Here is a 27,934-nt window from a genome sequence, read left to right as displayed (position 1 = left end):
TGCGCCCTGCAGGGGCCCTGAGGAACACAACAAAAGGGTCTGATTTGGAGTTGGGTGAAAATTGAGTTATGTATAGGTCCTACCTTACATGCTATCACTAGGGTCACTGACATTCAAAGTTCCATCAACAATCATTATGCCTCATGATAAGGGAGACAGAAGGTGGTTAATATACAATACTGTGAAAAAGTTTTAGGCAGGTGTGGAAAAAATGCTGCAAAGTAAGAATGCTTTCAAAAATAGAAGTGTTAATAGTTCATTTTTATCAATTAACAAAATACAAAGTGATTGAACAGAAGAGATATCTAAATCAAATCAATATTTGGCGTGACCACCCTTTGCCTTCAAAACAGCATTAATGCATCAATTCTTCTAGGTACACTTGCAAACAATTTTTGAAGGAATTTGGCAGGTTGTTCCAAAGATCTGGAGAACCACAGATCTTCCGTGGATGTAGGCTTGCTCAAAACCTTCTGTCTCTTCATGTAATCCCAGACAGACTCGATGATGTTGAGATCAGGGCTCTGTGGGGGCCATATCATCACTTCCAGGACTCCTTGTTCTTCTTTACGCTGAAGATAGTTCTAAATGACATTGACTGTATGTTTGGGGTCCTTGTCCTGCTGCAAAATAAATTTGGAATCAATCAGACGCCTCCCTGATGGTATTATGTGATGGATAAGTACCTGCCAGTATATCTCAGCATTGAGAACACCATTAATCCTGATCAAATCCCCAACTCCATTTACTGTAATGCAGATCCAAACTTGTAAGGAAGCTCCACCATGCTTCACTGTTGCCTCCAGACACTCATTAATGTAGAGTTCTCCAGCCCTTCGGCAAACAAACTCCCTTCTATTACAGCCAAATATTTCAAATTTTGACTCATCAGTCCAGAGCACCTGCTGCCATTTTTCTGCACCCCAGTTCCTATATTTCTGTGCATAGTTGAGTCACTTGGCCTTGTTTCCAAGTTGAAGGTTGGCTTTTTGCCCGCAATACTTCCATAAAGACCACTCCTGGCCAGACTTCTCCAAAGAGTAGATGGGTGTACCTGGGTCCCACTGTTTTTTTCCCAGTTCTAAACCAAAGGGCTGGAGAGCGGTACAATAATATGTGTCTACAGTGATCTTATTTTGGTGAACCAGGATTAATATTAGCATGGGTTATTTATTTTTACTGGCTAGTGGCTAACACACATACTGATCACTATGAGAATTAATCTGTACTGTTTCATTTAGTACTTTTCTTTCAGAAACAAAGGGGTGTCTGTGGTCAGATGCATTTGCTTGTTACCATCAAATCAGACTGGGGTTTCAGCACACTAAAAAGTGATGCTAATTCAGGACAATATAGCATTAGATCAGATTCATACAATTGATCTTGATTTGGTGTACCAGAAGACAAGGCTGTAATGAGGGCATGTGGGTGGTGCGAACGTCGAGGGTTCATGCCCATTGGGACACAACTGCCGCCCACAATTTTCCCCAGGTATATATAAATGCAATGCTGCCAAAGTGCAGCACCGCATTTCTGCATCTGCCCAGTGCCCAGCAGGGCTGTGACATCACAACACTGTCAGTGCAGAGGAGCTGATCGGAACCAGGAAGCAAAGAAGAAACAGAGAAGGTAATTAGAATACTTCAGAGAAAATGGGGGGAGAAGTGGATACAGATAACTGTGGGGGATTCGGGGCTAATGAGGACAGGGAAAGGGAAGTGGCTGTTGAGATCAGTGGGGAGAGCTGGCTGATGAGAACAAGGGGGAAGTAGTGGCTGGAGAGAACAGGGATTGGAGGATGGGAGTGGCTAGAGAGAACAGTGGGAGAAGTGGCTGGAGAACATGGGGGTGGCTGAGGAGAGGTGGCTGGAGAGAACAGGGGGAAGGAGAAGTGATGGAAAGAACAGGGGTGAGGGGGCTAGAGAGATCATTGGGGGGAGATGGGAAAGAGCAGGGCGAGGAAGGGAGGAAAGAAGAAGTGGGGGGAGAGAAGTGTCAGGAGAGAACAGTGGGGGGAGAGAAGTGGCAGGAGAGAACAGTGGAGGGAGAGAAGTGGCAGGAGAGAACAGTGGGGGGAGAGAAGTGGCAGGAGAGAACAGTGGAGGGAGAGAAGTGGCAGGAGAGAACAGTGGGGGGAGAGAAGTGGCAGGAGAGAACAGTGGAGGGAGAGAAGTGGCAGGAGCAGGCCCGGCGCTCCCATTAAGCAAGGTAAGGCACTTGCCTAGGGCGCCGGGCTCTGGAGGGCCCCTGGAGGGCGCCACAGAATTTTAAAATACTTTAAAATTGTGCGGCGACTGCTGACCATACCTGTCACGGCCGCCGCACAGCATTCAGATGGACAGGGAGGGGGGGAAGAGGCTATTTTGTCACCACCGCCGCCTCTCTGCTCCGTCTCCTCCCCTCCACTTACTAGTGTCAGTGAGTGGAGGGGAGGAGACGGAGCAGAGAGGCGGCGGTGGTGAGACAAGGTAAGGAGAGGAGGGAGGAGATTTTTGCGGGGGGGGGGGTGCCGCTTTTTTAAAAATGCCTAGGGCGCCGTGGACCCTAGCACCGGCCCTGGGCAGGAGAGAACAGTGGGGGGAGAGAAGTGGCAGGAGAGAGCAGTAGGGGGAGAGAAGTGGCAGGAGAGAACAGTGGGAGGGAGAGAAGTGGCAGGAGAGAACAGTGGGGGAAAGATGTAGCTGGAGAGAATAGTGGGGGGAGAGAAGTGGCAGGAGATAACAGTGGGGGGAGAGAAGTGACAGGAGAGAACAGTGGGGGAGAAATGTAGCTGGAGAGAACATGGGGGAAGGAGATGTGGGGGAGAGAAGTGGCAGGAGAGAACAGTGGGGAGAGAGAAGTGGCAGGAGAGAACAGTGGGGAGAGAGAAGTGGCAGGAGAGAACAGTGGGGGGAGAGAAGTAGCTGGAGACAACAGTGGGGGGAGAGAAGTAGCTGGAGACAACAGTGGGGGGGAGAAGTAGCTGGAGACAACAGTGTGGGAGAGAAGTGATGGAGAGAACAGGGGGAGAGGGACTGGAGAGAACAAGAAGGGGGGATTTAGGGAGCTGGGGGTTGGGGAGGAAGGAATTTTTCTGTGGTACATAAATATATGGTACATAAATACTATAAAACATAATAAGTAATTAAATATAATTATAAAAAATAAATCAGTATTCAAAATGTGGTGATGTTATTATTAGCAATTATAGTATATATTAAATGCAGGGTGCATTTGTAAGCTATTCATTTGATTTTGGGGCCGGTGGGGAAAATATACAGAATGTTATTAATTTAATGTCAGGGTGTGGGGATAGGTCTACATAATAAATAGGAATACTATTACTTTAATGTTGGGGCTTGTTTGGAGGAATGAGGCTTATTTATTAAATGTAAACACTATTAATTTCATGTCAGGCTGATTAGGGGGAAAGAGGGAAGGAAGCCTTATTATTAAACATGGGCGCTATTAATTTAATGTCAGGGCTGTATAGTGGGAAATAGGCATATGTATTAAATGTGAATGCTATTAATTCAATTCTAGGGCTGATTGGGTGGAAGGTGGTGTAGATTGTTCACTCAATGCTCAGCTTTTCAAGAGGTGAATAATAACCATTTCTTTTCCAAACAGGACTCCGACATTATAGAATCCAACCAAGCAGCAAGTGATCTTAAGACACCAGCAGCAGCACCAGGTAGTGAAAGTTACAGGAACCGGTAGGAGAGAGCAGCAGAGTTGGTGAATGGTCTTGAGCTGGGTGACGGCTAGGCACGCCACCACTCTAGGATGGCATCGCCTTCCCCACAGCATCTACTCCCACCAAGATGCACAAGAGGGGGGTGCCAGTATTCTCTCTTGCCCAGGGCACTAAAATATTTACAGCTCTGGCAGAAGAATTTATTTTTGCTCACTGCTTAGTGGCTAAGTCACTAATTGATCATTTTGAGAATTGTTCTGCAACATATCATAATTATCTGTTTTGTAATTATTAATTGTGCAATATTGGACAGGTATTTTTCACAATCTTAGCACCCTCCTCTGATATAACTCTTTGTTTGCCCTAGTAATAATAGCATATAAATTTGGCAAACACAGAGTGCGGTCAAAATACAGACCCAAAATATTGCTGCTAAGAGATGTAAGCAATCAAAAGGATGCGCTAGTACTGTACTAGTACTTTAAGTAGTCCAAGCAGAAATTTATTTGGCCATGTCACCTTCATCCCCTTACCAATACCTCCTTCTCATACAATTCTGAACTTACCCTGTGTTTCACCACCATCTATTCACTATAGCTTATTCTTTGCACAACCATTAATACTAGCTACCATCTTATCCCACTCTCAGGCATTGCAGAGTTTTGGGGCTCCTTATATATAAATGATAATGATGATGATTTAAATGAGGAGGAGTATAGTCATGATGAATTAGTCCCACAAGTTCAATGGAACAAACTGATCTGCACATCTGTAGCATTAAGATATAGACAAGCAACTCTACTTCTCCATTAGCAGATGCAACACCTAAAAATCATAAGCCCTGATTAGTGTCCCTGTTGACATTGAGTCAGAAGGACCAACAACAGCAGCCTTTAGCCAAAAAGCAAGAAATATTTTACCGGTGTCACTAGTGTAGATAAACCTCAATTGTCTATGATAACAAAATAAAGTTAATAGCATTGGGGCCACAAATGTGCAATTGCCCAAATCTGAAGAGCCAATGGAAGCTTCATATTTTGAAGATAATAATTACGATATTGAAGAAGCGAGCAACAAGGTGAAAGAGTTTATTTACATTTAAAGTAAAAAATACAGATGTCGAAAGTGAGGGTGAGAATCAATTGGTTTACAATTTTCTCCCAATCATTAATTCCAAACTTTTTCAGTGTGTTTTTGTTTTCTTCTTCTTTGTTGTTGTGGAACTATATGTTTTGCAAACATAGTACGATCTGGCTACAATGGGCATGCTGGCTTTTGCAGAACCATAAATGCCACCATGTCCAAGCAATAAACGGCTGCCAGGCTTTGCTGGGACTAGTGGTTTAACAATAGTACTCTGTTTTGCCCTTTACAATATTTGCCCTGGCACCCATCTTACCAGGGGTTCCAGGCATAGTTGTCCCTAGGGGGAGGTCTGCACATTTTTCAAGGGATTTCAGCCCTGTGCAGACCGGGCTGGTTTTACATTATGACAGGGGGACCACATGCTGCAGGTCTCCCTGTTATAGACTCTCTTGCCAACCCAGCCTGGCATGGCCTGGTGCTGGTCACAGCTTTTGCAGTGAGAACCTATTCTTGTTGGTCCCCTGCTTCAGTGCCACCAGCCCAGGCTATAGCACTATTGCTGGTTACTTGTTTTTTTAGGAGGGATGGCATAAAAGAGTTAGTACATCTTTTTTAAACACAGTAAAGAAACAGCAGTCGTCATCATCATCATCAAGTTCCTATAATCTATATTCTGTTATGATGTGATCACATCTGCACACTGTATTTTCAGTTTCATATATCTTAAGATAGGCCACAATTTTGTACCTGTAGGAGTTTGCATACATTCCTGGCACCAGACTTTAAAATATTCTAAACCAGGACAAAAATACAGGATTTCTTTTTACAGAGGACTGTGATAGTCAGTAACTTGTACCGAACATTAACAAATTGTGTAGAGTCAGTTGTAGAAGTAGTGGAAGGCCATAAAAGACAAAAGTTACACGAAGACCCACAAGTAGCATCAACAGCATCATCATCATTGCAGTGATCCTGTAGAACAGAGATATACAGCAAGTGGAGCAGAGTACACACACACAGATGACAACTTGCAAGCAGGATTGGCACAACATACAGTGGTGCAGACTCTAAGACCCCCACTGGACTTCACTGGGGATCCCCACAAGAGGATATGAACTTTGCTCAGTGAGGAAACAGGTTGAGGCCCATTCCATTCCTTCTGAGAAAACAGAATACTTAGATGGTATGAAGACTCTGCCGAAAACACAGCAGATGTAAATAGGGGTATGGTGTGCTGCTATCGGGGAGACTAAATACCAGGAGTTGAGGAAACAGCTGCTATACTTCCTAGTATAGTCCTTGAGCAGAAGTATCGATGTTGGACACAATTGATACTCAAGCACTGAGGATTGCACTGAGCAGGTTCTTATAGTGGCTGGTTGATTGCTGATTCCCTGCATGTATCATCAGTTAAGGATTCTAATTGAGAAGCCCAGCAATCAGTGGACAGCAGAGTGTTGTAGTTAGGCCAGTGATGTCTAAGACTGCTGGTACACACAACTGGTTATTCATATTTAGCCACTGGCAAGTGGCTAACATATTAGAGGTGAGTTTGTCTGTCCTTGTTTCACAATATTTAATAATTATTACTGTTTTGCAATAGCTAATTGAGAAATATTGGACAGACATTTTTTTCCCATTCACCCCCCCCTCTTGTGATATATTAATTATAATATTAATTAAACATGCTGAAACATAAAAATTGCGGTAAAAATGCAGACCTAAAACATGGCTGTTAGGAAAATTCCTCAACAAAAATGTAAGCAATCCTAGAGAATAGTCTTAGCAAAAGTACATATAGCTTTGATGAGTTAAATGAGAAGGATAATATAAATGCTAGATTGAGCCACACAAGTCCCCAAAGAACAGTTTGACTTGCTAACACATAATTGTCATTAAAAGATTGAAAAACAACCGACTCCTCTGTTACCAGCACCTAAAGGATATATCAGAAGTATCAAAAGAGTGTGGTATAAATCCAGACCCAAAATATGGCTGCTAAAAGAAGTCATTGACTAAAATGTAAGCAATGAAATCAGATGCAGCTTCTATATTAGCATTTTGGGCAGTTGTAGCAGAAATCTATCTAGCTATGGCACAAGTCGTTGAAGTGTTAAAAGATTAAAGAGCAACCCAACTCCATTAGTAGCAGCAACAGCACTATTAGAAGGTAATAATGCCATCATGTAGAGTGCCTGTTGACTCAAACAAAGAAGCACAAACAACAGCAGCATTTGGTCAAAAAGAGAGAAATGCATTTACTGGTGGCTTTAATGCAGACATAATACATCCAATACTATCCAACTCTAAAGTGCTGACTACAGCATACGGTGCTTCTGGAGTGCAAAGCGGTTTGTTGATGTCATGAAAAATCCCTCAATTTAGTTGATGCCAAACAGTCAGGAAAATTTTACATACAACTTGCTCTTCCACGAGATGAAAATGGAGGGCAGTAAAAGATAAGATATAACTTCCCTTTTAATTGTGTGGATTTATGAGAAACAAAAAGGCGTCATCGACTATATCATGGCTTATTCCAGGCTGCTGGATGGGGCCTACTGTCATTCTAGGCAATGATAAATCTTACAGGTTGCTTGCGCCCTTCAGGGAGATGCAGATCTCTGTCTTTTGTGCAAGGCATGAAAAATGTGCTATAGTCAACAAGGTCATGAAAAAATAAACAGTGATCCTCAGAATAATCTGCAAAAGTCAAATAAAACACTGTATCTGTAGTTTGACTCTGATTGTCATCAAAGCTATGGCTAAAAAAATATTTTTTTTCTACTTGCTTGTAAACAAATTGTTAGTAACCCCAACAGCCAGAAAAACCCGGAGTCTACTCAGAAGTCTGGTTTTCGCTGGAGCCCCTAGTGGTGGGGACAGACTTGGTCGCAGACAGCTGAGGGTCGTGAGTTGCGCACTGACTGGGGAGAGCCCAGCGATAGCGTACAGGAGTGATTAGCAGGGTGAAATTCAGGCAAGAGTCGAGGGCCGGCAGCAGACAGAATATCCAGTACACAAAACCGAGGTCAGAGGTCACAGGCAAATCAGCAGCGTAGGAGTCCAGGCAAAAAGGTCTAGGGGCACAGGCAATCAAACGAAGTCAGGTATCAGGCAAAGGTCGGCAACAAATAATCAAATCCACAGGAGCAAGAAATATAGCAGGCTAGTAGCAGCAAAGTAGGAACTATAACCGGCAGGGAGGGCTTGCCCCTTCCTGCCTTAAATATGTGATGTGGCCCAATAGAATAATACCTCGTATCAGAGGGAAGGACAGCCCAGCTGGCCACTAAGTATTAGTATTGCGCGCGCGCCCGGCTATACTGGACGCTGGGACGCGGCGCTGCAGCACAGAGCGTCCTGACCGTTGCCTTGGCAACGGCCGGGACTCAGCGGAAGTGATGTCCTGGTCGTCATGGCGATGCCCGGGATGTCAGGGTACAGCAAGAAGCGAGTCGCGGCGGTGCCTGAAGCCGCCGCGGCTCGTGACACAAATAATGCTGGATTCTGAATTTGGTTACCTGCTGAAGAGTCAACGTTAGGTAAACCGGCCTTTCATCCACCTCTACAACATCAGAGACAGTACTTGGCATTCAGTATCTCTAACGTCTATGGATCTTTACTGACCGATATGTCACTAGGGACAAAAGCAAAAGTGCTAGAGACATCATTACACCTAACTGGTAAAGCCTCACAGTGCTGGGGCTGTTACTGTTCATTTGATGCTGACCAGGGCATAATCTGTGTGGAGATTGAATGTTCTCCCTGTGTTTGCATGGGTTTCCTGTGGGCATTCAAGTATCTTCTCACAGTCCCAAAACATACTGGTAGATTAATTGTCTTCTGTGTGTGTTTATGTGGTAGGGAATCAAAACTGTAAGCTACAATGTTGATGTTCAATATTCTAAGGAAAGTGCTGCATAATATGGGGGTGCTATAAAATTAAGCAACAAATAAAAATAAATAATAATAATAATGTGCTGTTTCTCTGGCTTAAGGGGCGACGGACTTTCCGTCTTCAATAAGGATTTTGCCAACCTGGAGGCACAGAGAGCTGAGACGCCAACCAAGACAAGATCCCAATGAACACTTTAAAAAGGGGACGCAATCTTTATTATAGACATTGGAGGAGGTGATATTAGGAAAGGAGACACATATTACACTGTAAATTCTCCAATAAACAATCTTTATACTTTTCCACAAGATATTTCCTATGTGATTATGTGAATAACTTTAAAAAGAGTTAATCATGTTGGGCCTGATTCATTAAGGATCTTAAATGAAGAGGTATCTTATTTCAGTCTCCTGGACAAAACCATGTTACAATGCAAGGGGTGCAAATTAGTATTCTGTTTTGCACATAAGTTAAATACTGACTGTTTTTTTCATGTAGCACACAAATACTTGATAGCTTATTAGTACACTGAAATTTAAAGTTGATATTTGTGTGCTACATGAAAAAAACAGTCAGTATTTGACTTATGTGCAAAACAGAAATCTAGTTTGCACACCTTGCATTGTAACATGGTTTTGTCCAGGAGACTGAAATAAGATACCTCTTCAATTTAGATCCTTAATGAATCAGGCCTGTTAATCTTACACTAAGGGGTAAATGTATTATGCTCCGATTTCAGCAACTCACTGATATTTGGCAAGTTTGACAACTAAATATAAAACGGCAATGTCTTTAAGGGCAAGTTTCATCCTTACATACATTGCCATTTTAAATTTAGCTGTTAAACTCGCCGAATATCAGCGAGTTATCGAAATCAGAGCATAATACATTAATACATTTACCCCCCAAGCTTCTTCACAATATTTTACCACCAGTCAATTATACTCTAATAAACATATAATAAAATATTGTACCTTAGGTTTTGTTTAGTTTCCCCTGAAATCTATTTATTATAGGTTATCACTAAATATACTTGCCAATTAGGGTTCTTTGTAAAGTAAGTTACTGTTTTGTGCTTTAGTAACTAGATTACATTTCTTTAAACTGTAATGTCTTTTCAGGTAAATGTTCACCCGGCCAGGGCTTGTTGTAATGTTTATAACTAGGTTTGAGCTCTATGTGTATTTTGCACACTGGTACCACTTCAATCTGTATCGGTGGCATGCATTGGCCAGCTTGGGTTTTGATCTGTGTAGTATTGTCTTTAGACTTCCCTTTCGCGTGGAGGATGAACCGAGCATAGAAGACGTCCTCTTAAATGTGCTGACATTCTCTAGCACCCCTGACTGAAACTTATATTGTCACTTCTGTTTTATTACTAATCTAATACCAAGCTCTGACTAACACTGATCAATTCGCTAAATCACTTAACTCTTCATACATGCTGTCTGTTAGGATGGTATTTATTTTTACTGACTGCTAATAATCTTATTGTCTCCCTCTAAATATGCTGTCTAACGAATTTGCTTTCATAAAACTAGCTGGCTTTCAGACAGGGCTTTGGCAACTTACTGATTATTTGACAGAAATTATTAACTGCTTGACTACTGGACCCAATATTAGCTAGGTAACTTAGGGCCTGATTCATTAAGGATCTTAACTTGAGAAACTTCTTATTTCAGTCTCCTGGACAAAACCATGTCACAATGCAAGGGGTGCAAATTAGCATTCTGTTTTGCACATAAGTTTAATACTGACTGATTTTTCATGTAGCACACAAATATCAACTTTAAATTTCAGTGTACAAATAATCTATCAAGTATTTGTGTGCTACATGAAAAAACAGTCAGTATTTAACTTATGTGCAAAACAGAATACTAATTTGCACCCCTTGCATTTGTCCTTAGTTATTATTATTGTACTGACCAACAAATTTACATATCACTAGTGTGTGGCTGACTGGCAGCCATTAAACAGTTGGCCTTCTGACAGGGATTCAGCAACTAAATATCTAACTGTTTCTTCTCTCTCTCTCTAACAGTCTTTGAACTATTTTATTCCTTTTTTCCCCCATCAGGAAAGTTTATTTCCTTACTATTTTATTAATTCCTCAGCTCATATTCTATTTTCTATCTTATCTACCTATTTCCCCTCATACTATTCTACCCATATTCTCTCTGTCTTTCCCTCAAATCTGTACTATATTTCTTTCATCTCTGGATATCTTTCTTTATTTTTATCAGTGTCTGCCTCTCCAGTTTTTCTCTTTTCCAGCTTCTATATAAGCCTCTCGGGTCACAGCTACAGGGAACAGATCAATCTTGCAGCATTACATGGCAGCACCTCTTCTCAATCCACAGACAACATATGACAATATAAACAGCAGCCCTGGCCACGCCCCTGCTTCTCACTGTCAGACTTTAAAGAAACATCCTTTAATTAAGTCCATTACAAAATTGCCCATTGATCACACACACACACACACGTTGTGACTGCACTCACCAACTAAATGCTTTTTATGCCAGAACGATTCCAATCTGAAACATTTCATATCGTCTCCACCATCTACGGTGTTCAGTGGTGCACCAGGCATTTGGCGATTTGGGGCCAATATGGCTTAAATTCATGCATGTGTCACCTTAAGGATGGGCTGGATGAGATTCTTGTAGAAGAAGGTGTCTATAGCTATAATTATCAAATAATACAACTGGAGCATGCAGAAAGCATGAGGTTTCAGTATGAGGTTTGCTTCTCTTTTCTTCTGGCTCAACATAGAAGCAGCACAGTGGCTAAGTGGTTAGCACTTCTGCCTCACAGCGCTGGGGTCATTAGTTCAATTCCCGACCATGTGCTTACCTGTGTGGAGTTTTTATGTTCTCACCGTGTTTGCGTGGGTTTCCTCCGGGGTCCTCCGGTTTCCTCCCACACTCCAAAAACATACTAGTAGGTTAATTAGCTGCTATCAAACTTGACCCTAGTCTGTGTGTCTGTGTGTGTGTGTGTATGTTAGGGAATTTAGAATGTAAACTCCAATGGGGCAGGGACTGATGTGAGTGAGTTCTCTGTACAGTGCTGCGGAATCAGTGGCGCTATATAAATAAATGGTGATGATGATGATGATGAAGATTAGCAAGATTCTGTTTCATCCTCACTAACTACAGTATTCAGATAAAACAATGTTTTAGCAATGATTAAATAATTTACCTATTAATATACATATATTTCTACTACTATGAATGTTGTTGATGAAGTATTTGATGGACTTACAAGTAGGTCCATTTATCTATGGTTAACTAAATTACACAGTTTTGCTTTAAGGTCCTACTTTAAGGTACCATCTTCTGGCAAATGGATACATACACTGGGTATCAAAACAGGTAGGCTAGGGGATCAAACAAAGCAAATTATCTCCAATATGTGAGGACTATACTACAAAATAGATCATGAACAGAAACAAAATATTATAGTCAGCGTTGTCTATCTGAAGATGTGTGTTTGTTTTATGTGATATTAGTAGACATGTTAGCTCTTTAAGTGTATTTAATCCAACAAGGTAAACTGCTACATGAATGCTCCAAACCTTGCTTAGCTTGGCACCCATGTAATCTGGCACACACTCTACAAACCTCGGCCCAGAAGGCAACTACAAATGAGCCAGATAAAGTTGGAATGTTCTAAAAAAAAAAATAATGAAATACTTAAATAGCACAGAGAGACTGGGTCCTACCAGTGGATCCAAAACTGAAACCATTCGGCATTCATAAAGTAGATACTTTTCAGCCTAAAATGATCATACACCAGAAGAGCAAAGATTAATGATTCCATATACTTAAGACATTAGCAATAATCTATGGTTCATTGTTTGTTATTTTATACTGCCAGAAACCCCTGGTCTACTGCCAAAGTGCTTTATTTAATTATGAGGTGACACAGATATCATCTTTTGCTGGCAGACATATGACGCTAAAGTGCAATTATTATATAATATATATAAAGGTGTAAGTGCCGTTTTTTCTGTACACCCGAACAAAACGTTCAAAAAAAAGGATTATTTCTACTATGGTTAAAACTACAATCTCTTGCACCACCAGACCTACATCAAGCCTCGTAGCCTGTAAAAGATCATATACAATCTCAACCTGCTTGGCCCTAATGCTGACATATCAAAGGCGTAAAACTCCTTACCTGGCCCTTTAGCAAAATTGGGGGACGGTCTATCCACTTCCGGGGTTCCTGCGAAGACCCGTAATTCCATCACAGGGATCTATGAAGATATGATCTTATTGGAAGTATATAGGTAACATAGATTTATAAGACAGCCATCTGCCAGTGACCTAAATTTAAAATACAAGTTGATTAACTCATGAAATTATATATGCAGACTTACAGGCACTAGGATCTACAAATATGGTAATGAGCAAAACTCCATAGCAGCTACTGCACATGCTGCAGAAAGCAGACTATAGATTGTGAATAACTGATATATCCCAATAGATAAACTGAGGTTTTAGTCTTATGATTACTTCGCCTGACTACAGCCGTTGACAAATATGTGTCTGTGTGAGACGCTCATTTGGTAATTATATCATGAGCTTATGCAAGGAGTATATTTAAGTAGCGTTTGAACTGTACAGCTGCATTTGTAGCATCTGCAGCTGTATTTGTGGGACTTGTATTAGTGATTCATATTTGTACTGTTTGCAGTTTTTTTCCCGTCTTAAAGTATCTTTAATTCTGAATGTGAGAGTGTAACTTGTTGTGTAGTGCGATGTATATATTCATATACATTAATAGCACTGTCAAGATACTATTCTCTTTTATATATTTAACACTTCATTACATTACATTTACTACTATCATTGTCAAGCCACATCTCAATGCTATTGTGGAGCTGTCACGAACCACGGCAGAGATTAGGATCCCCGGATCTGTCTATCTTAACACTACTCTACCAAAAAGCGCAGAGTCTAATGAGGCAAGTTGGCTTTGCCAGGGACCCCCGCAAGGAGGTATGGACTTTGTGGCCTATGCCCTGCAGGTTGTGGCACTGTGATAGAGTGCTAGACGAGAACCATTAGGAGAATACAGGAACAGGGGATAGTCTGCAGAGAGATTCCACTGAGCAGCGAACCAAGGAATCACTGGAACAGCGAACAAAGCTTAGAAAGCGATAGTCTGCAGAGAGGTTACCACTAGGAAGCAAGGTGAGCACGAGGAGGTGATAATCTGCGGACGAGTTCCACTGAACAGCGAACCGAGGAATCACTGAAACAGCAAGCTCAGCACAGGAGGTGATGGTCTGTGGAGAGGTTATCGCTAGGCAGCAGGCTGAAGACAAGGAGGTGATAATCTCTGGATGTGGTTCTATTGAGCAGCGAACCAAGGAATCACAGGAACAGCGAACAGAGCTTAGAAGATGATAGTCTGCAGAGAGGTTACCACTTGGCAGCAGACTGAACACGAAGAGGTGATAATCTGCGGAAGAGTTCCACTGAACAGCCAACCGAGGAATCACTGGAATAGTGAGATGAGCACAGGAGGTGATAGTCTGTGGAGAGGTTACCACTAGTCAGCAGGCTGAACACGAGGAGGTGATAATCTGCGGATGAGTTCCACTGAACAGCAAACTGTGGCAAACAAAGGTGCTGCAGCAACAGTAACAGAATGTAGGGAGCCAGATCAGAATATGAGGCAAAATACTGACACAAAGGACAGGCACCTGACTGCAGGGTCATGTGCCTTAAATATCCTGCAGGAATGAGGGAAGCCAATTAGCAGGAGGAAGAGAGAAGATAAAAGGAAGCGCAGACCCAAATCCAAGATGACGGCCACCATCAGGACATCGCAGCGCTCAGAACTGAAGGAGAGACCTGCGTGGAGCAGGTAAGTGCACCAGGAGCCGACCGCGGGCCCAGCGTGTAACAGAAGCCTAATATATATATTTGTAAGCTTGATATACGCCTGATGCATAAATACTGCTGTTTCTGAGTTGGATGTACCCTGAGATACGTGTCACTCAACATACACGTGTGAGTTAACTTTCTTTGAGGCAGATTTTACACATATATGTTTGTAGTTCAAACACACAAATGGAGTCTAGAAAAAAGGCATTTTTTAATAGTGAGCCAGGTCACAGTTATGGCCGCTGTTTCACCTTTCATTATTGAGTCATTACACGATCATATCCATCCTGACATATGGAGAAACGAAGTAAGTAATCATAGGAAACTTACTAGGATTTGACTCTATACTTCCACAGGTCACGTAAGTATAGATTTGTGCAATGACTCTAAAGTGAAGTGGGCACAGTCTGCCTTCATTCTTCAGTACAGGTGATAATGATACACATATAGCAAGGAAAATACAATATTGTACTTTTGAATCACGCCACTGTTTAACAGGGTATGGTAACACTTGTGACTGTGCACACGATTAAGTGAATAGCATCATTGCTAGCTATTTTAGGTCATTATCGGATTAAACGGACTGTCATTCCCGTAATATAGAAACATATAACACAAGGATCTCTCAAAAATTGCTGCAGACTCACAGCACAGCCAGGTAAATGTGGATTTTATTACCATAAAGTATCTGGCTTTGAATAGCATGGTTAACTCTAGATAAAACTTATAAATATATAATGGTATGTACTGACAAGTGGTTTTTGGCTAAACTTAAACTAAACTAACGAAATTAAATTCCAAAAGCTTCAGACGCTGACAAAACTTATGCCAGTTTATGAAGACATGATAACATATAATTTAGACATGATCGTTTTGTCTCACAGCAATCTCACTGCAAATGCTGTGCTTTGGAAATGAAATTGTTGGAAAATGTGAAATGTTGCTTAGAGAAATACAATGAAATAACAGAATAACGCTGCACTTGATGGTAAACATGACAGAATGACTGCTACTGAAATAACAACTGCAGAATTGAAAACTGGAGGCAGAAGGTAGATCATGATGAAAACACAACATACTATTGATAATTTGTCTAACTTTTTATAGGCATTTTCCCAGCTTCAGCATCCATGGGCTGATTACCATGTAAAGTAGATTTGAGAGTATAGTAGGGAGGGCAATAGTGCAACTGAGGTTCCCAAAAGGAAATTTTAGCACTCAATCTGTGGCATAGGTGCCCATTCCTGACCTTGGTCAGAAGGACAGAAGATCCCGTGTTTAACCCTTTGCACCCGGAGCACATGGGTGGTGATAATATTGGTACGGATGCCTATGGAAAAGAGAGTGAATGGGGTTCCACTCCCACACCAAATGCATGTGACAATAATAAAATAGGTTTATTCCCCTCCTACCACATTCCACAAGATTGTGAAAAGGACAAATTTCTGATGGAACTCTTGAAGGAGTTTCCTCAGTATGACACCACAATAGATTATTCACTTCTTATGATTAAAGGAAACTGTAACAAATTAAGTGTGCTCCTAGAATGATGCATGGAAATGTCCAAATTGTGGTTACAGATACGTAATACACATGTGTATACCACAATACACATTGTGGCCAGAGATACGAGGCACCGGGGCACTAAACTCCAATAAAAGACTTTCTAGTACTGTGAAGTTAGAAACAAGATATAAGGAATTAACTCCTGATTTTCCAAACCCACTTTCAACTGTAAACCTTTGACTATGTCTAAGGCTGGGTACACACTACAGAAAATTTCACCCGATTCCATGTCAGTAACGATTTGACCAACTAGTGAAAAAAAGTCCCGATCAGCATGCAAATTCATGTGTACACACTGTATACGATCTGTGCTCTTCATCTGTCATAACTGTCATGACTCTGGCACACAGAATGAATGAAGCAGACAGCTTGATGATCTGTAACACACAGAAGATGATGTGTCTGCGGCAATTTAGGTCCAATTAGGGCAAAATTGGCCATCACCTCTCTGCACTGCATAATGTGCCAGTATTCTGTGACAGCTTTAAGTAGAGGATGACTCCACATTGTGAGTGCCTCCCTGGTCTCATGGTGCACTCTCCAGGACAGCAGGATCTAGGGGCCTGATTCATTAAGGATCTTAAATGAAGAGGTATCTTATTTCAGTCTCCCGGACAAAACCATGTTACAACGCAAGGGGTGCAAACTAGTTTTCTGTTTTGCACATAAGTTAAAAACTGACTGTTTTTTCATGGCAGGGACTGCAAACCAAGATGGAAGAGTTTAAGCGCGGTGTGGAGAGGCAGCTAGAGACCATGCTAAGACTAGCGGGATCACTCTTCCATTCTGTTACCGACCTGCAGTGCGAGAACCGGTGGCTTCGGAAGTAGATGGAGACGCTCAGCTGCCAGAATCCGTGCTGTGGCCCACTCATGTGTATGTACTAAGTGCCATCATTACTATTTGCATTGCTTTATCCCATATGTTTACAAAGGATGGCACCATCTAATGTCTGCTCATTGACTCCAAGTTGTCACCTCTGTGTTTTGTAAATTCAACCATAGCCATTATTATTTCACCGCTGGCTGCTCCACACTGTAACAGTTTTATTATGAAGTCTCAGACTCCGCTTCACCGAGGTCAGGTCCCCATAGTTCTCCATTCTAGCCTAATCTATTTCCCGCCTGAATTCTCTATAAATTAAAAATGTGAAATTAATTTTCCAGCCGTCAATATTAGCTCCCCTGACATCCATTAAAGAACTTTCAGTACCAGAAAACCTAATGACAAGAATTTATATCATTAGTGAGCAGGGAGTTGGAGGCATAAACATAGGAGCCAGCTGTATAGACAGTAACAAGCGCTGAGGGGGGAGGTGCTGTCTGAAGGGGGAGGAAGAATATCACTGATTCAGTTTTCTATTTACCTATTTGTCACCCATAATTACACTTAAATATATACACTATATCCAAATAGTGCGAAGACCCAGAGCTTGTTAGTGATGCTGAGGGATGGCAGCGTCAGCAACTGTCTCTCTGTTAGTAAGCGGATGCAAACATTGATTATAAACGGCAGTCTGCCTAAACGGATAGAATAAGGATACATGGGAGGTGGTGATCCCCACACACACAAGGAGATGACAGCAGACCGAAGGACTCCAGCTCCTCCAGTAACAGGGGAGTGTGCTGCTTCATAGCTAAAGTGCTGTTCCAATTCTGCAGAGTGCATACACACTGCAACATTGGAACAACATTGTTCCATCATTGAACGAGAATTTTTTAGTGGTTTGAAAAACTTGATCAACGATTTCATGTATTTTGGAACGATAATCGCTCATCGTTCCAGGGTACACACTATTGTGATATCAGGCCAGTCAGTTGTTTATCATCTGATTAGCCCAATAATCGGCTGAAAATATGGTAGTGTGTACCCAGCCTTGGGTATGAAACCATTCCATTGTGATGGTTGCAGGCTAGGTGGCGCATGTTTGCTATATGTTTATGCCCTGGAATTTGAGATCTGCCCCAACAAGATTGAAAAAGTGTGTCACCACATTGTAGCATCTCAGTAGAGAGAAGGCAGGAAACCTGAGACAGTGGTCCAACTGAAAACAAACAGGAGAACCAAGATACTGGACTCTGCCATACAGAACCGCAGCAAAGTGAGCTCAGGAGACAGCTCAGTGGAGGAGCTGTGGTGTTCTGCAAGAGGCTGGGAAGTTGAAACAGAGAGGAAGATTGAAGATGGAATCCCAGGAGAACTGGATTCTGTCAGCAAAGTCCTACGTTTCTGAAAGAAAGACCACTGTGACAAGCTAAGGAGGAAAGATCAGCAATATTGAATTAGTGTGTTCAGCCACTAAAATGAAATATATATGCTTCCCCCTCCATCATCACACTGTGCTTCCTTCATCACTGTGGAAAAAGCACGGTGACCAACTTAAGGACCCCAACGGACATTTCCAAACACCCCCTTTCTCCTGTGTATAACTGCAAAATATACGTGCATTGTGCAATAGCGTAACAACTTTGTGCAGGGCTGATACGTAGGGACACAGTATTATGCGTGTTTTGTTAAATGGCAAATCTATTAATATTAATAGAAATCTGTATAAATCAATGTTCATTTTAGCATAAATTGTTTATAATCACTGGGACTTAATGAGGTTTTCAGATTGGGTAGGGTGAGAGGTAATTTGATTATATTTTTAGTGAGCCCTATTGTCTGAGGACAGATATGTTAAACATAGGAACAGTCAAGCACAGACATGATGGCACCATATAGTTCACTATCAGAAAGATTGCTACAACAGTGGTTCAAAGCTAGGACGCAAACTTTCGGAGTGTTAGGGATTCCCTGTATGAATACTATGGAGAGTTGTGGTAGTGAAAACAGAATGTCTTTATTATTGAATAAGGGTCACACAGGTATAACATTGTGCAGTCAATGGATAAAGAGCGAGCAAATATAGAGTTCAATGGGATAAATAACACAGATGAAGCAGGACACCGAGATCACCAGGATTTCCAGGTTTAACAGATGAAGCAGGATACAAGGATTTCAAGTCAAAGTGTGAAGTGTAGATTCAGGTTAGCAGGATGACCAAGGCACAGGTTAGCCAGAAGGAACTGGATGATCCCGGAAGAATCGGTAAAAAGGAGGGACAGGCAAGCCAGGGGTCATAAACGTGGAGATCCACATTATACCAGGGAGAAAGCAGGAGCAAGGTCAAACAAAGCCAGTATCTGGGTCATAAGATGAGGAGCAAAACTGATGAACAAAGCAGGGGTTAAATACCAGGGGAAAGTCAGGACCCAAACAAGAGTTTCACAGAGATACCATCAGCAGCAAAGACAAGCAAACTGGCAACAATCTGTAGGAAAAGGCAATCTAATAAAGACCAGACACAGATGACCATGATCCAGCTCAGATGATGTGAGCTTAACCCCTTGCAGGCAAGGAGAAACTGTCCGGGTACAACAACAGCACCTCTAGTAGTACAGAGGCATTGCCGGATTAATGTAGAATGAAGACAGAGTTCGAACACAGAGAGGATGCAACTTTGGAGAAAAACTGAGAAGGGATTCAGGTTCCGTCAGCTCACCATGTCCAAAATCAGTGATACACGGAGCTATTCCAAAATACCTGAGAACACTAAAATACTCAGATCCTGCCTGCTGCCTGAGATGTTCTATTGTATGTTGCCATCTTCATGTGCTAACTGCCACTACCCATAACCTCTCTTGCGGTCCCTCTTTCTGGACATTCTATGCGACTATTGTCAGAACTTCTAGCACAAGACATTGGTGGTAAAACTTTATCTGTATATTTGAAATGTTGCATACACTTTGTGAATTTGCAATAAAATGCAACCTTTTGTATCCAGATCGTGTTGTGCCCAAGTGATTATGGAACCCACTAGAAGGTACCAGCCCTGGTATATTCACAATCAATCACATTGTTCCTCTTCATTGCACTGTCCCCAATTCATCATACTAATCTCCTCTATTCTTTGCTTACCTCCCTATGAGCTTATTGCTTACCTTCTTTATAAGCGTGGAAGCGCAAGGCACCTGTGGATGCAGGAGGGGAAGCGATGCACTGTCTGATGGCCGGTTGCTGTGAGCTGCCCGTGTGCCGTCCCCTGCCCTAGATGCTGAATATCTGCTGCGTCTGAGACCAAAAGGGTGTCACGTGGGGCTGCACTTATCGATTGTGCCTTGAGCTGGCACTATTCCAACAGCTCCACCTATGAAGAAAGAGAGTGTGGTGCAACCACTGCTACAATTTTGGAAATTTTAAACAAAAATGTCCACAATAAAATATGGAACCTCCTCAATTGGGGAATAATAATGGTTTCTTAAAAATACACATTAGATGCAAAGAAACATGGTGAACATGTAAATCGATCATCTTCCTGTTATGCAGGAGCCAAATTTTCAAAACAATAAGTTGGCAGTTCTTACAGTAGAGGTTCCAACAGGGTATCTGATGCAAATGTACTGAAGGTCAGAAATCCCCTGGTTAGCATTGCTGCCTCGGAGCACTGGGGTCATGACTTTGTTTCCGACCAGGACTCTATCTTTGCGGCATTTGTATTTTCTACCATGTTTGCAAAGATTTCCTCCGGGAGCTCCAGCCTCCTCACACAGTCCTAAAGCCAGTGGTCGAAGTGGAAAATGTAATGAGAATGTAAGTGAATGGAACTTGATAGTTTTACAAAGAAGACAGTAGAAGAAGTGGCGGCATGGCATATAGACCCCTACTTCGACCACTGATATAAGCCTATAGGCATTCTTGTGTTACGGCTCCCACTGGAAATATAGATGAACTTTTAAAACAAGACGTGAGAGAGGTCTTCACCTATAGCAAGCCGCCTTTCCCATAGAGAGTGATTTTCTCACAGGTACTCAGCCGACCCAAGGACTTAAATTCAGCGTAGTAAAAGTTTATCTCAGGATACAGGTAGCGATGAGGTATAGACTGGGAGTATAGTATACCAGGTGGTATATGGAAGGCAAACTGGTAAAGATGCAAATGGTCGAGGGCAGGCAGCAAGCAGGGGTAATCATAGACCAGCTAGAAGGTCAGTGTGGACAGTGAGAAAGGGAGGTCCAAAAACAAAGCTAAGGGTCTAGTCGAGTAGCAGACAAAAAGTATCTAGTAAAAAACAGGTTACAGCAAAACAGCAGGCTTCACGAATAGTGCAGGGCATAGACGCTATAACTGGCAGGGAGGCTAAGCCCTCACTACCATTAATACTAAAGGAGGACAATCAGAATGCTCCATTGGGAGCGAGCCACCGCCACAGTGGTTTGTCACATGACTGCAATTGCAGAGCATTCCAGCTGCCTGGTAATAAGCAGGATGGAAGAGACAGTCTGCCGAGACAACTGTATCCTAGAAGCTGCTAGGCAACAGCCGGACAATAGGACAGTAGCACAACCCTCATGAGATGGAGGTAGCCAGCTAGGCAACAGTCGGGGCACTGTCAGTGTGAGCCGTCGCCAGTATGCCGCACCTCATAACACCTAGGATACTATTGCCCTCTCCTACATTTAAAAGAGATGGCAGTAGGAGGGGCTCAAAGGGAACAGTGTTCTGTAGGTTTTCGGTACTATTAGTAAGCTTTAGAGTCTTTGAGAAATAAATGTGGGACCCTGCACAAGGTGCAGGTGATGGTGTGAAAACTCATCTGGATGTAAGTCCCGTCCTTCAGAGTTTACAACACGCCCACATAGATGCTACAAATTCTTTAGCGCTTAAGGAAAAGTTTAGGAGTTTGGTAGATTTTGTAAAGGAACAGAATAAAGTCCAGCTGGCTCTAGCATGTAACCAGATTCAAAGTAACCTATCTGAAAATCTAATAGTGTTATCTATCATGATGGTCACTATTAATTCAACCATAGACCGCAGATAAGACCTTCATTAATGCTGAATCTTAGTAATTAGTGGCTCAGTCAGTGGCACAGTTACCAGAATCTTACATGCACTGAATCTTCTTTAGTACCAATTTTGAGTAGAGAAATGCAGGAGTGCTGGATTTCGTCCTATGATGCTTCTACATAAAGTATTGCTACGAAAAGTATTTCTTAGGTTACAATGACAAAACAAAAACACACATTTTTTTGGACAAGTATTAGCTTTATTATAGACATTATTTCAATATGAAAGTATCCTTGCTAAACTATCCTGACCTGATAACCGACCAGGCGGCAGGGTGGGAATGATCCTATCCCTCAATTGTACCGAGTCATCTCACCTGAGTCCTCTCTTACATTTTACTCCTTTAAAGTCCACTCTATCCTTCTCTTTTACCCCATCCATCTCCATGTCTCAGTCATTAGGTGGTAATCGTATTACCGATTTATGACCATTCAGACAAGTGTCATACCTGCAAATAAAAACATTGTCCAATCTCTGGACCCCGCAGGCTAAGTGTTGAAACACAGCCTGCGAGGTCCAGACATTTCCGCTTTAAACTACCATTCATGTAAGTCGCGCAAAAGTCACACTGAAGTGGCGGAGAGCTGTCCAGTCGGAATCACTGCCTGTCAGCCTGCGGTGCCATTGGACATCTGCCTCTTCCTCTTTCAGGTAAGTCTGCTTTATTTAGTTCGTCTTTTTCTGCCATCAGGTTTTTTTGCAGGCATGACACTTGTCGGAATGGTCGTAATCGGTAAGCCGTACCAACCCCAGTTATCTATCGCCCCCTGATCCCACCTCTAAATTACTTGATAATTTTGCTGTCTGGCTTCCCCACTACGTCTCCTTAGACCCCTCCTCCATCATCCTAGGTGACTTTAACATCCTCATCAACAACCTCATCAAACTTCTTGCCTTTTCTTCCTCCTTTAGCCTCTCACATTGGACCTCTTCCCCACCCACTGTCTCGGTCACTCCCTTGACCTTGTCTTCTCTCATAAATGTGCTCTTTCTGACTTCTCCAACTATCCCATCCCACTCTCTGACCATCTCCTCTCCTTCACTCTTTCCTCATCTCCTGACCCCTCCCCACAATCAAATCTACCCTTACTAGATGTAATCTTGATGCTCTTGATCCTATTTTCGCCTCTTCAATTTCAACTCTCTTCTCCCCTTTTTACACCATGGCGTGCCCCAACCAGGCGGCCTCCTTCTACAACCACACCCTCATCATCGCTCTTGATGTTACTGCCTATGCCTCTTCTATCTACCTTCGCTGCTTTAAACTCTAACCTTGGCACTCCAAATTTACCCAGTTCCTTCAAAAACGTGTACGTACTGCCAAACTCCATGACAGAAATCTCGTTCCTTGGCAGACTTCTCCCTTGCTAAACAATCCTTCTTCAAGTCTCTTATCTCTTCAGTCCTACAATCCCTGCTGCCTTTTTGCCACTTTCAGCACACTCCTTTGCCCCCCTCTCATCCTCACTTCTTGCCACTGACTTTGCCTCCTTTATCACTTCCAAAACTGAGTCCATCAGACACAAAATCACCTTCTCCCATCATCCCACCCGTCCAACTTTACCCTCCTCTCTCTCCAGCCACCACCTCTTGTGTGCCTACCACCCCACTAAAGGTGACGAAGTCCATTCTCTTATATTATCCTCTCCTCCCACAACCTGCCCACTGGATCCCATTCCATCTCACCTTTCTCTTATCCTTTAAGCATGCTCTAGTCTCATCCATTTTTTTAAAAAAAAACAATTCTTGACCCCATTTCACTCTCTAACTACCACCCTTTTCTCTTCTTCCATTTGCTTCCAAAACACTTGAGTGGCTTATCTACAACAGTCTCAGCAGTTACCTCTCTGACAACCACCTCCTTGATCCTCTCCAATCTGGCTTCTGATCCCTCCACTCCATAGAAACTACCTTGACCAAAGTCACGAACGATCTTCTCTCTGCCAAATCCAGGGGCAACTTCTCCCTGCTTATCCTCCTGGACATATCTGCAGCCTTTGACACCGTAGATCACCCTCTCATACTCCACACCCTTGACCACTGGTCTTTCTAACACTATCCTTTCATGGTTCACCTACTACCTCGCCAACCGCTCCTCCTGTTTCTACCACTGGTTCCTCCTGCCCCCATCCATCCTTCCTGTAGGAGTCCCACAGGGTTCTGTCCTTAGCCCTTTACTCTTTTCGCTAAACACCTCCTCCCTGAGAGGACTCATCAGTTCTTCCAGCCTCCAGTAACACATCTATGCCAATGACACTCAACTCTACCTCTCATCTCCTGATCTCTCCCATTCCCTCCTCTCTTGGATGTTCAGTTGCTTCTCTGCCATCTCCTCCTGGATGTTCTCATGCTTTCTCAAACATAACATGGCCATGATTGAACTCATTGTCTTCCCTCCATCATGATTCTCCTCCCCTTCCTTCCTCACAATCACTGTTGACAGCACTAATATCACCTCTGTCCCCCAACTCCGCTTTCTAGGTGTCATTCTCTCCTCTCCTCCCAAATTCAATGTCTTGCCCAATCCTGACGCTTCCAGCTTCGAAACATAGTCCGTATTAGACCCTTCCTTTTCCAGGATGCCACCAAAACTCTTATCACACACTGATCATTTCTCTACTACTACTGCAACCTTCATCTTACTGGCCTTCCCCGCTCCCATCTCTCTCCTCTTCGATCTATACTTAAAGTTGCAGCTAGACTTATATTCCTCTCTCACCGCTCCACATCTGCCTCCCCTCTCTGATAAGCCTTACACTGGTTCCTCTTCCCCTACGGAATACTCTTCAAACTCCTCACCCTGACTTACAAGACCCTCTCCAACTCCACTGCTCCCTACATCTCCAAACTCGTATCCATATATACTCCTTCTTACCCTCTCCAGTCGGCCAATGACCATCGCCTTTCATCTCCTCTGGTAACCACATCTCACTCCCTTATCCAAGAATGCTCCCGTCCTGTCCCCCACCACTGGAATGATCTCCCTTGTTTTACCAGTCTATCACCTAACCTGTATAGCTTTAGACGGTCATTGAAAACCCACCTATTTAGAAAAGCCTACCAGTCCTCCACTTAACCATTTCACCTTGTAGTATATCTCACCTCTTTCATCCTCCATCTCTCCCACTCTTACTTCTTGTCTTCAGATCCCCTTACATTGGCTCCCCTCATGTGTCAATCATTTGTCTGCCCCTTTTCTTTAGACCAGTGTTGGTCTAAACACTCCAGGTGTTGTGAAACTACAAGTCCCAGCATGCTTTGCCAATATATAGCAAAGCATGCTGGGACTTGCTGGAAGGGTATGCTGGGACTTGTAGTTTCACAACACCTGGAGTGTCACTGGTTAGCCAACACTGCTTTAGATTGTAAGCTCTAGTGAGAAGGGCCCTCTTCTCTCCTGTTCTCCTTACCTGTAACTTTTTTTTTTTAGGTTATTAATAGCTATCTTGTGAGTTATAGTGTTATTTGTTTACTGTATTGTACTGTTATACCATGTACTGCCTTGTTGTTTGCCCGCTGTACTACTCTGTGGACCTCATGTGGAGCCCTTTAAATAAAGATTAATAATAATCCTTTAATATCAACCACATTTTGGTGCACATAACTTATGGTCCACTGTCAATCAGATTTTGGTGCATTGGTTGTTATTTTATGATTTTATTTATCTAAAAGGAATTCTTGATTGACTTGTTATGATTCAAAATAGAGCTACACATTTTTATTTAATATTATATGTTTCTTTTATCAACTTCTAATGTTTTGTGTTTATGATTATGTATGTCGAGTATAAAAATATTTTCAAAAATAATGTATATCAATGTATCTATAATATCTAAATGCAAGGGTGTTTTTAGATTTACATTTCTCTTCCCAGCGGTGGCTGTATCTTCCTTCAGTTTGCAAAAAACAAGTACTCATATTCTTGTGGCACTAATTTGAACCTGGAGGAACAGGCTGGAAATTGTAAGTTTGTGTAATTCAAATTGTTATATCACTTGAGACATTGGGGTCCATTTATCAATTAACAGGGTTTGGGCGTTACCCATGCGGGATTTGATAAAATTACTCAGACCGCAGTCCCCATAAAAGTCGATGGGAACTGTGATCTGGGCAATTTTATTATATTATTGCAGTAATTTGCCTAATGCAGGCGAGAGCATTCATCATCATCATCATCACCAGTTATTTATATAGCGCCCCTAATTCTGCAGCGCTGTACAGAGAACTCATTCACATCGATCCCTGCTCCATTGAAGCTTCAAGTCTAAATTCCCTAACACACACACACACAGAGACTAAGGCCAATTTGATAGCAGCCAATTAACCTACTAGTATGTTTTTGGAGTGTGGGAGGAAACCGGAGCACCCGGAGGATACCCACGCAAACACTGGGAGAACATATAAACTCCACACAGATAGTCGGGAATTGAACTCATGACCCCAGTGCTGTGAGGCAGAAGTGCTAACCACTAAACCACCGTGCTGCCCATTAGGCTTTTAGTAAATGAACATTTTGTTTAAAAATGACAAAACCATGGAAAAAAACAGTTTTTGCATGGTTTAGAGTTTCATAAATAGGCCTCATGGTGCTGTATTCTGCAATTATTGTTACACTTTATCACCCACACCCGTGAGAAAACTTAGACTCTGCCTTGAAGGGAGAGGAGACTGACTTCTATAAACATAGCCCATACAAAGGAAAACACTATATACTGATTTATTCTTTTAGCTAAAGACACCAACAGGTTTCCATACCTTGTGGTACAATCTTCAACGCTAATGACGTCAGAAAACAGTATGCTGCTGTCATTAGGTACATCTGGTTACTCTGCCATGCTGGGCCACTAATATCATAATCACTAGGAGAACAAAACAAAGAGAACAAAAAGGGAAAAAAATACAGCTCTATAGCAATGCACTACTTAGATTGCAAAGCTGTGACAGGAAGCTCAGGGGACCAAAAACTTACTACTGTTAAATGAGCAAAGGTATCAATGTTAATTAACATTCAGGAGAAAAGTCTATCTCAGGATCATGAAATGACATGCTCAGCCAGATGCCTTAAGGCTGGGTACCTGCTGGCATTTGAACAACGCACAATGTAATGCTGGGGACTTCGGATGCTAAACAAGAACATATTTGACATGTGGAGGTTATTAAGCATTTGTACTTTTTCTGGGGAGGTTGGTGCATTGAAAGCAAAAAATGGAGCATGCAACATCTTGAAAAATGATCCCTGACACGATTGGGTATGGTGATGTTGGTTCCACCCCGACCCCCCTTTAACATGAGTTGCACAAGTGTACAAGGAGTAAATGCATGCATTTCTCTACCAGGGGGTGTGAGGCCTTGCAGCATTTAAGCACTCCGCTTCCACTTTGCAAGCATTGTGCATGTTTCAAAAGGTAGCAGAGATGCATCCACATCAAGACATCCTACAACTAATAGAGAGCAGCTTTTAAAGCTGTGAAACGCAACATAAACAGGGATTTATGGAGGCTGGTATTGTATTTAAAAGTCTCCCTCACTGCACCCCGTGTCATTGATAGCCAACTAATCTATTCCTTAAAATCTACATAATTACCAATACTAGTATAATAACCTGTTCACTGCGCAAATATTAGGCTAACTAGAGAACGTGGGAAACGCAGGATTACAAGCCAGCAGACAGCATTCATAGGCAGGGGCCAGCAGCGAAGTCTTCCCTGAGAAATTCACACGCACATGGCAACAAGCCTATTGCCCATTTGAAAGATGGCCTTTTAAGTCCCGCCCATGTCGTGACGTCCACCGACTCGCAGCCAATGGGAAGGTAGTTCTGGACTGTTGAGCGACAGCTGTGTAAAGGGACAGTATGTGTCGGTTTTGGGGCATGCGCAGTACGCGCAGTTACAACATCTGCACGCCCCTCCCCTCCAGCTG

At 42.5% G+C, this 27,934-nt stretch overlaps 1 long non-coding RNA gene across 4 annotated transcripts; it reads right to left on the bottom strand.

Moving 5' to 3' along the window:
• Positions 1 to 242: 242 nt before the first annotated feature.
• LOC142099254 (uncharacterized) lies at positions 243 to 27,934 on the bottom strand. Of its 4 annotated transcripts, XR_012678499.1 has the most exons (4): positions 27,615 to 27,934; positions 26,768 to 26,871; positions 20,110 to 20,315; positions 12,849 to 12,991 (listed from the first exon to the last, which is right to left on the bottom strand). It is a non-coding gene; the product is annotated as an uncharacterized LOC142099254 (long non-coding RNA). The 4 variants fall into 4 exon arrangements; XR_012678497.1 differs by lacking the exon at positions 12,849 to 12,991 and adding an exon at positions 243 to 623 and having other exon boundaries at positions 26,768 to 27,934; XR_012678498.1 differs by having other exon boundaries at positions 12,843 to 12,921; positions 26,768 to 27,934.

This window comes from Mixophyes fleayi, chromosome 1, assembly GCF_038048845.1.
Source record: "Mixophyes fleayi isolate aMixFle1 chromosome 1, aMixFle1.hap1, whole genome shotgun sequence".
Taxonomy (NCBI): Eukaryota; Metazoa; Chordata; class Amphibia; order Anura; family Limnodynastidae; genus Mixophyes; species Mixophyes fleayi.
This window is presented reverse-complemented; position numbering and strand designations above follow the sequence as displayed.